This window comes from Podarcis vaucheri, assembly GCF_965113315.1.
Source record: "Podarcis vaucheri genome assembly, chromosome: 18".
Classification (NCBI taxonomy): domain Eukaryota; kingdom Metazoa; phylum Chordata; class Lepidosauria; order Squamata; family Lacertidae; genus Podarcis; species Podarcis vaucheri.
This window is the reverse complement of record NC_138756.1, coordinates 2421163-2436613: the sequence shown is the minus strand read 5'-3', so window position 1 is coordinate 2436613 and position 15451 is coordinate 2421163. Positions and strand designations below refer to the sequence as shown.

General features: G+C 49.7%; 1 protein-coding gene across 2 annotated transcripts in view; it reads right to left on the bottom strand.

Annotated features, from left to right (window-relative positions):
* FKBP8 (FKBP prolyl isomerase 8) overlaps window positions 1–15451 on the bottom strand; it is a 32840-nt gene that overhangs the window by 13024 nt on the left and 4365 nt on the right. The window contains exons 1-2 of one of the 2 annotated variants that reach the window (XM_082206563.1): window positions 4789–4871; window positions 4452–4526 (exon numbers count right to left, since the gene is read on the bottom strand). The gene's annotated coding sequence lies outside the window, so the exon portion shown is untranslated. Of the gene's footprint in view, window positions 1–4451; window positions 4527–4788; window positions 4872–15451 lie in introns of those variants that run through there. The other variant, XM_082206564.1, reaches the window with a different exon arrangement.

Sequence of the window (15451 nt, the reverse complement as noted above, 5' to 3'; positions counted from 1 at the left end):
CTATTATCTTATCCCCTCTCAGTCTGCTTTTTTCCAGGCCAAACAACCCCATTCCTAATAAGGTTCTGTTTCCATCTCAGCCACCCTCCTCCTCTGTGCAAGGAGCTCAGTGTGGCATACTTGGCTATCCCAATTCTTAATTTTAAGCCCCAACAACAACCTTTCAAGGTGGGTCTGGCGGAAAGAGGAGACCGGCCACCAAGCTCACACTTCTTGTCTCAGCAACGATTCGAACCCTGCACTCTCTAGCAGGTTCTAGCCCACATCTGAAGGCAGCCATGATAACTGGGGACTTCCTAGCTTACAATTCAGCTCCTATTTTGACATTTATTTATTTTTAAAGGAGAAAAGGTGTGTGCCAAAAGCCTTATTCTGTCACCCCAGACCACCTCCCAGCTGTTAGGAGGAGACGGGTGCGAATCTCCCCTTTGTCCTTAACAGAACCCCAAGCATGCATATTGGAGAAATCGCCAGCCCCCGAGGTTTGGGAGTGAGGAAATGACCCTACGGACAGGTCAAGATATCTCCAGGGTCTTAGCCGCTCTATGACCCAGAGAGATTGCAGACGCTGATAACTTTTTTAAAAAAAAAAAACACCATTGAGATTTTAATCCTACCCCATTCTGCCAGAAAGTTCAAGAGATGGGTGGGCAGGGAGGAAGGAAGGAAGGAAGCAAGAATAATAGAATCATAAAATCTGCAGATTTGGAAGGGAACCCAAGGGTCATCTAGTCCAACCCCAGGCGATGAAGGTAGATTTTCCCCAATGTGGGGCTTAAAACCACAACCCTGAGATTAAGAGTATCGTGCTCTGCCGACTGAGCAATCCAGAGTCCCCCTATTTTTTTCTATGTAGTGAACCACCCTGAGAGCTACAGATTGAAGGGCAATATGCAAATGTAATATTTGTTTTTATTTATTTACTTTATTTGTATTTATTTATTTAATTACTTACTTACTAAATCTGCATGCCATCTTATACCCGTGGGGTTAGGGTTAGGCTCACAACATAAAATCACAAAATAAATAAATAAATAAATAAATTATTATTATTATTATTATTATTATTATTATTATTATTATTATTAATATTAATATTATTATTTATACCCTGCCCATCTGGCTGGGTTTCCCTAGCCACTCTGGGCAGCTTTCAACAGAATATTTAAATACAATAATCTTTTAAAAATTAAAAGCTTCCCTAAAGAGGGCTGCCTTCGGATGTCTTCTAAAGTTTGGTAGTTGTTCTTCTCTTTGACATCTGGTGGGAGGGCGTTCCACAGGGCGGGTGCCACCACCGAGAAGGCCCTCTGCCTGGTTCCCTGTAACTTGGCTTCTCGCAATGAGGGAACCGCCAAAAGGCCCTCGGAGCTGGACCTCAGTGTCTGGGCAGAACGATGGGGGTGGAGACGCTCCTTCAGGTATACAGGGCTGAGGCCGTTTATGTTACAAAAACAAGAAAAACCAATAATCCCTGCACTCCCCATCCTCATGCCCATAACACATCGTCAGAATCATCAGAATTTTCATTCTTGCGCCGATCCCTGTGAGGTAGAAACAAGAGAGAAACCCACCGGGGCGAAGGTCCCCAGGACGAAGCTGAGGGTTTTCAGGCAGACAGCTGCCAAATTTTTACTGCGGGTTCATCACAGAACTGCAGGGCTGGAAGGGACGCCAAGGGTCATGTATCCCAACCCCCAGCAATGCAGGGATCAATCACAGCCAATACGGCACTTGCCTCTCTGCAGGGTCAGAAAACATTACCTTAAGAATAAACATAATGGGTCGTTCCCAGCCGAGTTTTTCAGGAGTAGACCCCTTGGAAATTAACGGACCCATGGATCTCAATAATGGATCTGCTCAGAATATGACCTACATTGGAAATGTCCTTTTTTAAAACAATGATGATGAGCTGTGTTCAATGTTAGCAATAGCAATCGGCATAAACCCATTGAGGTTGCTGGGTAATGACTAACCTAGACCAAAAGGCTTGAATAGCTCCCTTAACTGGAGACATATATTATATAATACAGCGCTATATTCACTTTTCTATTATTATTTCCTCTCTCTCTCTCTGTGTGTATGTGTGAATTTGGAAATTGTTTCCTGCAGAAAAGTAATACTATTAATACTAACACTGAGAAGTGTAGCGGATAGAGTGCCGGACTGGGGCCTGGGTTCAAATCCCCCAACTCAGCTATGAACCTTGGGTGACCTTGGGGGGGGGGGGTGCAGTCACTGTCTCTCAAGCCAACCTACTTTGTAGGGCTGTTGTGTTGATGAAATGAGGAGCAGGAGGGCCACATACAATACCCTGAGCTCCTCAGAGAAATAAACAAATAAATAAATAACAAACAAATCAATCAATCCCACTTTCCCATAACAAGAACAATAAAGAACAATAAGTAAATTTGCTTATTCATAGACTGTTGCTGGAGGAAGCTTCTCATGGACAAAACTCCCCAAAACTTCAGAAATTCACATGCCTTCCTAATAATGATAATAACAGGAATAATTTCGTTATTTGTACCCCGCCAATTTGACTAGGTTGCCCCAGGCACTCTGGGTGGCTTCCAACATACGCAAAAACATAAAATCTAGATGTCTTCTAAATCTAAGTAATGATGATACAGTAATAAATTTGTTTATTTGTCGGTTCTGTTCCTAGAGGAGCCTATTTTGGGGGCCAAGTCTCCCTGCACCTTCAGAAATTCACATGCCTTCTACACTCACAAGCACCCATCCTCTCCCCAGCAGACAGACCCCGGGGCACCCCAGGCTGACCCCTTTCTCCGGCTCCACCAGGACAGGGAAGGGAACAAGCAACTCACGGTCAGCAGATTCTCAGCTCAAACAACAGGAAGCCAGCGTCTGCGCAACATGTCATTAACCTGTGGAACTCCCCGAGGGAAGGGCTCGGTTGCGAAACGCCTGCGTCACATGCAAAAGGCTCAATCCCTAATGGGATGCCCAGGAAGATCTGGGAATGTGCCCTGCCAGAAGCCCTGGAGAGCCACTGCCAGTCAGTGCAGGCAATGCTGAGTTCGAGGGACACAGTTTTAAGGCAGCTTTCTGCATTCCTTTGCTAAAAGGTTTTTAAGAAGATAAAGCCTCCCACCTTCAAGCAAGTCTGCCTGCAATTTTGCCTTTTGCAGAAGGGATGCTCACGGCTCAAGAGATGGTACGGAACAATATCAGAGTAATATTACGCACAAGGCCCTTAATCTTGGGGTCGTGGGTTCGAGACCCATCTTGGGCAAAAGATCCCTGCATTGCAGGGAGTTGGACTAGATGGCCCTAGCGATCCCTTCCAACTCTATGATTCTGTGTGCATGCAAGGGGAAAAGCAGGGAGCCAGGGCGGGTTCGGATCTCGCCTCTGCTGAACTCCCTAAGTAGATATCCTTATCCAAGACGCCCTCTGTTTCTTTCTGAGCCAAACCCCTGGCACCCTTCCCTGGGCCCCACCTGCTGCAACACTTCGCAGGGTTGTTGTAATTATTTGTGCTCTGATCTGACCATTCGGGCAAAAAGAAGAAGAAGGAGGAGGAGGAGGAGGAGACCTGCCTGGTAGTCAGATTCTGCACCCAGATTTGTAGGCACAGATCAACTTCTAGACTAAAATAGCTTACTAGGGAAATGCTGAAGTCGCCCTTTGGGGGGGCCTAAGGGTCAATTTTTATGGTAGCTCAAATCTCAGTTGTACGGGTGTATGTATATATCTCAATTTTAACTCATGAGCTATTGCTGCAATCTGCTCCGATTGTATATTTTCTCTTTATGAAGGCTGTTTTTATTGTGCTATGCAAGCTGGTCTTTGACCGTAATAAATTATCTATCTAATAATAATAATAATAGCCACAATTCCATTTTAGCATGCCATCTCAGGATTATAATTAAAATTAAAGCATTCTGATACAGGCAGGCAAAAAAGGACAGCAAAGCTCAGACCCAGCAGCCCGATCAAAATACCAACACATCCAAGCAGGCTGGCAGGCAGGCAGGCAAAGACGCCTGCAACCCAGGACATATTTTCGTGCCTCACCTCAACCCACACGCAGAAAGGAGGCAAGGGCTGGCGAGGCCAGGGTAAATGAAAATAATAATAATGATGAAAATAAGAATAGTGTGTATTTCTAGGCCACAAAAGTGAGTCGAGGGCACACACCCACACCCAACACAGGAGATCTTGAGGACTAGGAAGCTTATCACAGCAACACGGGGAAACGGAGAGAAGATTTGTGTTGGATTTCAAAGCAGGGTTACGTGATGTGGCCTAGCCTCTGAAACGCCACCCCCCACCCCCCCACATGGGCCCAGGCTCCCCTTGGCCGGGCTCCAAGGTTTAGGCCTTAATCCCCAGGCGCTTCCTCCAATCCCTCCCCCACCCTGCCTAAAACTTGGCCGCCGGGCAGAGGAGCAAATGGCAAATCCGGGCGATCCTGGGCTTACCGCTATGGGCTTCCCAAGAGCTGCGTGGAGTTCGAGCCCTCGAGTCCCGGGTTCGAAAGGCGCCACATGCACGACCTGCGAAACAAGATAAAATTTTATTGGGGGGGGGAGGAGAGAGAGGGGGAGGCAGCTAATGCAGAAAGGACTGCAAACACACAACCCCCCCCCCCCCAGGGTTGCAAAGTCCAGGCAACTGCCTTCTCTGAACCACCACCACCCCCTCTCCCCATTGCATGGGTGCAATCTCTGCCTTCCCCACTGTTAAGAACTCCCCCCCCCACATTCCTGCCCCCCCTCTTCTCCCCCCCCCCAAATGTATTGCTTGCAAGGCACTCACCTGGTCCAGGAATGATTCCTCTCCCACCAACCCCCACCTCAATTCCCCCACCACTGGCTCAGCTGACAACAGGAAGTCAACGCTACTGGCTAATGGGGCTGCCAGTCAAAGCCTGCCCCCTCCCTCTTAAAGGGAAAGGGAGGAAAAATATTTCCCACGCAGATCTGATTTATTTTGCGTCCTAAAATTTGTAAACAGCCTGACTGTAAAATTACTTTTAAATTTCATTGTATTACTGCATTATTTCATTTTTTAAAAAGCGAAATTATTTTTTAAAATAATTTTAGAAGTTGTGTGTCCTTGTTTCTCAGTTTGGTCCTTTTCCGTGATTTTGTACAGGGCTTGCTCCCTGGCAAAAGGGTGTCCAGAATCCAACCTCGCAGGGTCGTTGTTAGGGGGAAAACAGGGAGGGAGGGAAGTCTGCATGCCCCCTTGGGCTGCTTCTGAAGAGAGGGCAGACTATTGAAGTGTGATAATAAAATGCGGAATAGGATGCAAAGGGCAAAAATAAATAAATAAATTAAAGGACTCTGGGTACAGATTAATAGCAAAATAAAGGCATTGGCCTTCATTTCAAATTACACTGCTATAGCCACCTATAGCAGTCCAGCAAGCACAATCGACTGTCTGAGTAATTCTGTGTATGTTTACTCAGGTTTCTAGTCCTCATGACAGCAACGCTTCTGAATGCTGCTTGCTGGAAGCTTTTGTGCTTGGATTCCTCTTGGAACCTGGGATAGCTCAGTTGGTAGAGCAGGAGGCTCTTAATCCCAGGGTTGTGGGTTCAAGCCCCACGTTGGGCAAAAAGATCCCTGCATTCCAGGGGGTTGGACTGGATGACCCTCGTGGTCCCTTCCAACTCTACAGTTCTGTGAATCTGTGAGTCCCGCTTGTGGGCTTCCCATTGGCTGGCCGCTGTGAGAACAGGATCCTGGACTAATAGGCTGCATGGGCTCTTCTGACGGGTAATGTGGTTTAGTGGTTAGAGCACCAGGGTTGAACCCCCCCACTTGGCCACGCATGAAGCTCATTGTGTGACCCGGGGCCAGTCATTGCCTCTCAGCCCAACGTACCTCATAGGGACATTGTGAAGATAATAAATAACTCCTATTGCATCCAATAGGACTTACTCCCAGGTAAGGCTCACAGTCATAATTAAGCTTGCTCCTGTGTAACCAGCAGCTGGCCATTAGGCACAGGGTCCAAGCCCTGGGGTGCCCCAGGGCATATTAAGAATAAGGTCTGTCCCAACATTTAGCTATTAAAATAGGACACTATTCATTATTCGTCTCTCCCTGTTAAATGTGTTATAGATACACAGCCCAGCAACTCATAAAAAGGTAAAGGTAAAGGGACCCCTGACTATTAAGTCCAGTCGCGGATGACTCTGGGGTTGCGGCCCTCATCTTGCTTTATTGGCCGAGGGAGCTGGCGTACAGCTTCCGGGTCACGTGGCCAGCAGGACTAAGCCGCTTCTGGTGAACCAGAGCAGCGCACGGAAATACTATTTACCTTACCGCCGGAGCGGTACCTATTTATCTACAGTGAACACTCGGGTTGCGAACGTGATCCGTGCCGGAAGCACGTTCGCAACCCATAGCGTTCACAACCCGCAGAGCTGCGTGTGCACACACGCAGGTCGCGATTCGGCATTTCTGCACATGTGCAAAGCGCGATTTAGTGCTTCTGCGCATGCGCCGAAACCCGGAAGTAACCAGTTCCGGTACTTCCAGGTTTGATGTGGTGTGCAACCTGAAGCATATGACTGTACTTGCACTTTGACATGCTTTCAAACTGCTAGGTTGGAAGGAGCAGGGACCGAGCAACAGGAGGTCGCGGGGATTCAAACCGGCGACCTTCCAATCAGCAAGCCCTAGGCTTAGTGGTTTAGACCACAGCGCTGCCCACGTCCCTAGCAACTCATAGGAATGTTTAATAATCTAATAGGAGTATTGAGGTGTTTATCAGGGGGTGAGGAAACTGATGTCCTCCAGATTCATGAAATTGTCGTCAGAGGGCACCCTAAGCGTCATCTAGTCCAGTCCCCGCAATGCCATGTCTTTGCCATCACCAATGGTGGGGGTCCAGAATCCAGCTACAATGAGGATGGCCACAGGTTCCACATCCATTTCATTGGCACCTATTAGCCATGAGAGAGAGAGAGGGAACCTCCCTGATACGGAAGGAGGAAGGGGGGGGTACCCTTCCTCTCCACTGCTTCCTGAAAGGGGCCCGAGGCGATGACCTCGACAGTGCCCACTCTACCTGAACCCTCAGCCCCCACACTGTTGCACAAGCACCACACTATACCCCTGCCTTAAAAATAAAAGGCTCTCTTTCCTATCTTCTTATGGGCAAAATAAGCCCTGTTCTTTTCTATGTCTTTCTCTCGCCCTATCTCTAACGTGAGTAGACCTTGCCATATTGTATCTCCATTCACTGAAACGAGCCGCGCCTTAGCCAATCACAGCCTTGCATTCGTCCTGCAGGAGCTAGCTCGCGGACTTTGCACGCCTCATTTGACCTCCTGACAAGCTACTGACGGCCCCCTGCGGCGAGAACAATGGAACCGAAACCCCAAACCTCGTAAAACTGTCAAAGCCTAGATACAATGTATCCACTTCGTTTCCGCTTTGATCTTCAGTGTATATTCGTCCGGCAAAGCCGGGAAACTTTGAAAATCTCTGTAAAATCAACCACAACTCCGATTTTTCCCATCTTAGTGCCATTCAACTCAGTGTCCTCTAGACTCCATGATGCTACCCCTACTTCCATAATCCCTGGGACGACAAGTCACGTACACAGGAACTCTTTAATCCCTTCAGATCACACCTCCGGGCAATGCCAGGTGTCAGACCATGCATATCTTCAGACTATTGTCTTGTTACCACCGGTACTCAGGAAGTGTTTATCTACGCATATCTCCCACTCTGCATATTCCCCCCTCCCTTTATCTGAAATGCTAATAAATGTAATCCCACCTTTTCATAATGTATTCATGACGTGTAAAATATATTCATGATGTAACTTGTGAAACCCAACCTTCCCATAATGTATTCGTGACGTTTCATGCACTGTATTCTGGGACTTGGAGGGAACTTTTAAAAGTTCATGTCACCCCTTCCTCACTGTTCAATCTCGCCTTGAACCTGTTGCGCAATAAACTTGGATCTCCGCGTCTTGCTCCTGTGTCCGGCTGAGCTTATTTTCTCCGCTAGGACCCGCGGACTTTGTCCGACGTGCTGGGTGACAGGGCAACCCCGCACCCGGGATTTTCCGTAACAGTTGGCGCCCAACGTGGGGCGGGCGGTTCTCCCGTGCTGCTGGCCGGGGGCCCCAAAGTCTTCAGCCGGCTCCGGGCCATTTTGCCCAGGAAGACCCACTGGACCTCCGGCCATCTTCCGGGCGGTAATCAAACGTCCCAAGAGTTCAGCCGGGGAGCAAAGGGACATCCCGCCGGCTTCTCGATCCCGGGATCATCACTGAAGACGCGTGAGTATAGGAAACCCAGTGCACTGGTGGAAACGGGGGGTGGAAGTCTCCTGGCAACTGAATTCTCTGCCCTCCTCTCTATCGCTCCTTCTCATCTGTCTCTTAGTCCAACTCGTGAGAGAGACCGTGGACTGCCGCTCGGCCCGAAAGGGGGGCTCTGAGCTCTATCACTTTTCGTCTCAACTCTCCAGTCAGCCGCACCAACTGAGAGTCCGAAAATAAGACGGGGAGACCCGGCTTGAAAGGACAGCCGACTCCCTGCAACGGGCATCTCAGTTGAAAGCAAGGGGTTGGAGTTCTTCTTCCGAACTTCCCGAGCGCCCTTACGGAGGGGGCAGGAAGGGGTCTTGCTTTCCTATCCGAATCCCAGCCGCACCGGTCGGGCCACGTAACACGTGTATCGTGCGTGAGCCCGCTTCCGATAGCAAGGGGGATTTTCCGTCCAAAACTCTATCAAGGGTCACCCGATCTGGCACCGCACGGCGCGGGCGTCCAGTAGGGCCCCTCTTCCGAGATCGTAACGATAGGTAGGAGGTTGCCAGGAGGGGTAACCCGAGAAGAGTTGGGTGGGATTTGGCAGAGTGGAAAAGAGACCCCGAGAAGTTGAAAAGTAGGAAAGGAAGGAATAAGGAATAAAAGAATAGGCAGGAAGAGCTCTCTAAAGAAACCCGCTTGGAAGTTGCTAAGCAGCTAAAACTTTCCCGATAAGCCCAATATCCCTAACGACCCCTCTCCCTTCTTTTACCCAGACACGCGTGAATAAAATGGGTACCCAAGCTTCGAAGTATGAGCGGACTCGCTCCGGGAGGAAGGCTTCTAGAAAGCCATCCGAATCCCAGAGAGACCCCGACTCTCCTCTTGAGTTTGTCATCTCTTATTGGAAGTCTATTCCCGGGCACAAATTACTATCAAGACAGAAGTTAGAAGATCTCTGTAGAGACACCTGGCCCGCTGGAACTGCCTCTGCAAGGCCAGAGTTGCGTTGGCCAAAGGGAGGCTCTTTTAACGAAGGACGCCTACAATACCTTAGGAAATACTTAATGGAAGAGAAACCACGTCAATTAGAATATCTGGCTACCTTTGAGACAGTCAGAGAATTGCTCCAAGTCACCAAGAGAGCTACGACCTACCAACTGCCTATCTTAAATCACGGAAGGTCGCCTCCGCCCCCCCCATATGAAGGACACCCAGGAGATGACTCCATGGAACAAGCGCTCATTCCCTTCTACTATAGGCAAAATATACCACCCGCCCCAAGGGAGAACTCAGATAGCGATGGGGATACAGAGGAACCAGGGGCACGGGGGGGCGCGAGCCCGCGAATAACCAGACAGCGAGCTAAAGAGATACAGAGTGCAACCTTAGGAAGCTCTAACATCCTATCCCTGAGACAGCAAGCCAAAGAAATACTAAATGCCACCTCAGAATACTCAGATCTCCTTGAAAGGTCAAAAGAGACCCAAGAGGGACCTAAAGAGACCCCGGGGACATCCAAGCAGGCGGACCCTAATCAGGCAGCCTCCGTAGCCGTACAGATGCCCTTAAGGGCCCTACCAATCCCACCCCTGCGACCGGACGGACCTCCTCGGATGGTATACACTCACCAACCATTCTATACAGCAGACCTGGTAAACTGGTCAAATCAAATGCCATCCTTAAGGGACGACCCAGATAAGTGTCACCGCCAGGTCAGCGCTATTTTCTCGACCCACAAGCCGACTTGGCCGGACGTTCATGTTCTCTTAAATGCCCTTTTCAACGAAGCTGAAAAGGCAGATATTTTAGCTAAGGCGGGGGAAGCAATTGAGCTCCCGAATTACCAGGCAGGACGCCCACAAGACGTCGAGGCACTCACGGCCCAATGCCTACGCACCGAACCAACATGGGACTATAATACCACAGATGGAACATGGTGCTTAGATTTATTTAAGAGGGCAATCTTGGACGGCATTAAGGCTGCTGGACAACGCACGGTCAACTGGACGAAGGTCCAGACCGTGTTACAAGGGGCAAATGAACACCCATCTGATTATTATACCAGACTGGTCTCAGCCATCAAGACCTGGGGAGGGATCGATCCCGACAACCCCCAACACGAAGTCATAGTCAAAGGCTTCTTTAAGGACCAAGCCTGCCCCGATATAAGAAAAGCCCTAAACTTACAAATAGGGTATGATGGCAAGAGCATTAGTGAAATCCTCTCTATCGCCAAATCCGTCTATAATTCACGAGACGAGAGGAAGAGGAAAGATCCCAAACCTGAAGTTGAACAGATCCTTGCTCTAAGCATGGACTTAAACTCTAACAAGGGCAGGGGCTTCAGCCGAGGAAAGGGGATCCGGGAAGGGGGAAACCCCAACACCCACAGACCATGGGGACCGTCCGCTGGAGGATGTTTTTACTGTCATGAAGAGGGACATATAAGAAGGTTCTGCCCTTACCTCAATAATATGGCTTACGGAACACCACATCTCAACGCGACCCAAGGGTACGGGAATCAACCACCCCTCACCCATATTCCTCAACCAGCCCCTGCCTCATATAAACCTCAACTACCTCCGAATGCATCTGCCCCAAACCAAAGACCCCTACCAGGACCGAGAACCCAGATGCCCGCTGTAACCCCATCCGCCCACCCGTGGGCCAACGCCACAGCACCTCCATTTCACCCCCCTAACCAACCCCCTCCTGAAGATCAAGAGTCCTATTGACAATTAGAGGGGGATCCCGACCAAGCCCTAACTATCTGCCCAGTTCTCACGTTATCCTCAGAAGACCCATTCTGCACTATACAAATCGATGGCCACCCTTACCAATGTCTCTTAGACACTGGAGCCACATACTCCACTCTAACCGACAGCCACCTGAAACCCGGTCCGGAGACCAGAAAGGTTATGGGTCTGGATGGGATACCCCGCACTTGTCCACTATCACGTCCTACCAAGGTTACTCTCGGACCGCTACTAGCTGAACACACCTTCCTCTTAACCAACAGTCCGGTAAACCTCTTGGGGAGAGACTTGCTCTGTAAACTAAATGCGACCATTACATGCTCCCAGGAAGGTATCTATCTATACATGCCTGAGGGAGCCATCCCCGCTTTTCAGGGAATAGTTGAAGAGGCAAAAACAGACAACCAACTCCCAAACCTTCCCCCGGAATTGGAAAACGATTTACCTTCCTCTTTATGGGGCACCGAATCGACCTCAGTGGGTCTCTTATTATCAGCGGTCCCAGTTAAAATTACCTATAGGACTGATTTACCCTTTCCGTGCACGAAGCAATATCCCTTACCCAAAGAAGCCATCGAAGGACTAACTCCTATGATTGAGGACTTCCTCGAGAAGGGAATCTTGGTTCCTTGTGCATCCCCATGTAACACTCCGGTGCTCCCAGTAAAGAAACCATCGGCAGAAGGAGCACCAGTCCGATATCGCTTTGTGCAGGACTTGAGGCTCGTGAATCAATTTGTAATACCCCGTCATCCAGTGGTGGGAAACCCAAATTCCTTGCTGAACGCTATACCTGCAGAAACTAAGTGGTACACTGCTGCAGACCTCTGTTCTGCCTTCTTTAGCATACCCCTAGATCCAGCAAGCCAATTTCTTTTCGCCTTCACCTGGGGACCCAGTCAATTAACTTGGACAAGATTGCCCCAGGGGTACGTGGAATCACCCGCCATCTTTTCGGCCATCCTACACCAAGATTTACAGGACATTCATCTCCCTGCCGGTTCCGCCCTCTTACTTTATGTAGATGACCTCCTCCTTTGTTCCACTAGCGAAGAAGCATGTAAAATGGACACTAAGCACCTCCTGGCGGAACTAGCTAGAAAGGGACATAAGGTGTCGCCAAAAAAACTGCAATACTGCAAACAAGAAGTGAAGTACCTCGGGCATATCCTAGGAGTAGGCACCCGAAGCTTAGCGACAGACAGGATAGAAGCGGTCACTAAGATTCCCCTCCCCAAAACAAAGAGACAGTTAAGGGGATTCTTAGGAATGGCTGGCTTCTGCAGAGCCTGGATTGCGGGTTACAGCGAAATAACTAAGCCCCTGTCGGCTATGACCCGCCAAGACCACCCAGACACTTTAGTTTGGGAAGAAGAAGCATTCAAGTCCTTTGAGCGATTGAAACGAGAATTGAGGTCTGCCCCCGCCCTCGGTCTACCTGATTACAGGATCCCCTTTAACTTGTTTATCCACGAACAAATGGGGGTAGCCTCCGGAGTGTTGACTCAACCTTTCCGGGACCAAGAGAGACCTGTGGCATACTATAGCTTGCAATTAGACACAACCGCAAAAGGGGCAGTAAGCTGCTTAAGGGCTATAGCGGCCGCAGCAATCCTCCTTGAAAAGGCACAAGAGACAGTCCTAGGGCACGAAATCACCATCCATGTGCCTCATTCAGTCTCTACCCTCTTAACCCTAAGGGGCTGCCACCACTTTTCGAACTCTCGACTAAATAGGTACGAAGCCCTCTTATTAACTCCGTCGAACGTGACCATAAAACGAGTCAACTCCCTAAACCCAGCTACCCTTCTCCCACTCCCCGACGATGGAACCCCACACCACGACTGCGCCACTATAGTCCGGCAGGCTGAGAAGCCCAGGGAAGACCTAGACCATCTACCTCTAGAAAACCCAGACATAATACTTTATACAGACGGCAGCTCGAGGGTTGTGGAAGGGGAAAGGAAAACAGGGTACGCCGTGGTCACTGAATTTGAAATCATAGAAGCCAACCCGATAAATCCACAATACAGCGCCCAGGCTGCAGAATTAATAGCCCTCATACGCGCTTGTGAGATCAGCGAAAACAAGCGGGCCACAATCTATACGGACAGCAAATACTGTTTTGGACTAGTACACACCACTGGCCAAATTTGGTTACAAAGAGGCTTCCTAACAGCGGCTGGTTCAAAAATTTCACACGCTGCCCTCGTAGAGAGGTTACTGACTGCCATTCACCTACCCACTGCAATCGCAGTCGTCCACTGTAAGGCTCACACCCGAGGTAGGGATCCGGTCTCAAGGGGTAACAGGCGAGCAGATAAGGCGGCCCAGTCAGCCGCACTCCGCCTCCCGAACAACGAGTCAGAATTCCAAGCTCCACAAATCCCACTTAACATAGATCCTACGCACATTTACAAAGAAGCCCCCGAAGAGGAAAAGACCCTCTGGCGCTCTGTAGGTGCAATTCAACAGAATGATATCTGGCGTCTTCCCGATGGCAGGACTGTCCTCCCAAAGGCTTGGGTTCCAAAATTGGTGAGGGTCCTCCATCAACAAACACACTGGGGAAAAGGGAGACTGATAGAACACGTTAAGAGGTCCTGGTACGCTCCCGGACTTGCAGTCGCGGCCACAGCAGCATCAAAGAACTGTGTTGCTTGCAACTCCTATAACCCCAAACGACAACCCAGAGCGCCACCAGGAGCCAGACCATGGGCATTCGTCCCATTCGAAAGCCTGCAATTAGACTTTATCGACTTACCGCACTGTCAAGGTTTCAAACATGCCCTGATCATAGTAGACAAACTCTCCTCCTGGGTAGAGGGATTCCCCTGTAGAAAGCCCACTGCCTCGGTAGTAGCCAGAGCCCTCCTACAAGATATTATCCCTCGATTCGGAATACCCCGACGCCTAGACAGTGATAGAGGAACTCACTTCACTGCTCAAGTAGTACAACTGGTAGCCAAAGCTCTACAAATAAAATGGGACCTCCATACACCTTATCACCCACAGTCTTCTGGACAGGTAGAGCGGATGAACCAAGAAATTAAGATCCAGCTAGGGAAACTCTGCAAACTTACTGGACTAAAATGGGTAAATGCACTCCCGTTGGTCCTCCATAATATTCGGAGTGCCCCAACTGGACCATTAAAGCTATCTCCGTACGAACTTTTATTTGGGAGACCCCCTCCCGTCTATAACACTCTATTCCCACTCTCAGAACTTGAACTAGGGGAAGCAGAACTTACTAATTATGTCATTCAGCTCCAGACACAGCTTCAACGCCTCCACCACTACGCGGCCATCGAAGGACAAAGCCTACCCATTGACGAACAAGCCCACTCTTTCCACCCTGGTGACTGGATCCTCGTCAAGGTATACCAGAAGGAACCCCTCCAACCTGCGTGGGAAGGTCCCTACCAAATCCTCCTGACATCACCGACCGCCGTGAAAGTAGGTGAAAAGAATTCGTGGATACACCACACAAGGTGTAAGTCCTCACCTCCTCCTCAAGAGGCAGACGAAAACCTTGGTGAGGACTTCATCTTTTCGACTCCACCCACTTCACCAACCTCATATATTGACGACGACGAGGCCCAACAGACCGGACCAGATCGGGGTCAGAATCGGGCCCAACAGACCGGACCAGATCGGGGTCAGAATCGGGCCCAACAGACCGGACCAGATCGGGGTCAGAATCGGGCCCAACAGACCGGACCAGATCGGGGTCAGAATCGGGCCCAACAGACCGGACCAGATCGGGGTCAGAACCGGGCCCAACAGACCGGACCAGAGACCACATCAACTAATTGGACGTCCGCAATCGTCTCCGATCCCAACACCATCAGACTACGCTTCAAACGCCACTGACAGCGCGTTTTGACAGCTCCACTGACAGCGCGTTCTGACAGCTCCACTGACAGCGCGTTTTGACAGCTCCACTGACAGCGCGTTTTGACAGCTCCACCGACAGCGCGCTTTGACAGCTTTTCCGACAGCGCACTCCCATGACCTTCCGACGTTCCTATACTCCTATGCTTTGCCACCCCCAGACTCTAACCATGAACTTCCTTATCTTCCTCATCCACCAGACTTTGACCCAATCCTCAGCCACGACAACCGATCATTGCACTGGCCTACCCACGGATTACCATTTCCTAGACTATCACCGACTCGAGACTGGTGGAAAGTCAAATCCCGATCGAATGGGGGACTTTGAGTTCTGTCTCCCCGAATCTCGGACTTTATTGCGCCATTCCCTCGTACCCCGATTAACTGACAGTGATTATTGGGAACTCTTTGTCCGAGACCAAACCCTGCGTCGAATTGGGTCAGCCGCGGTCACCCTCGACCATTCTTATTACCGCCTTAGCTGCAGGAATGGGACTCACTTCCTTTACGGAAACGGAGAACTCTTGAGGAACCCGAATTGGACC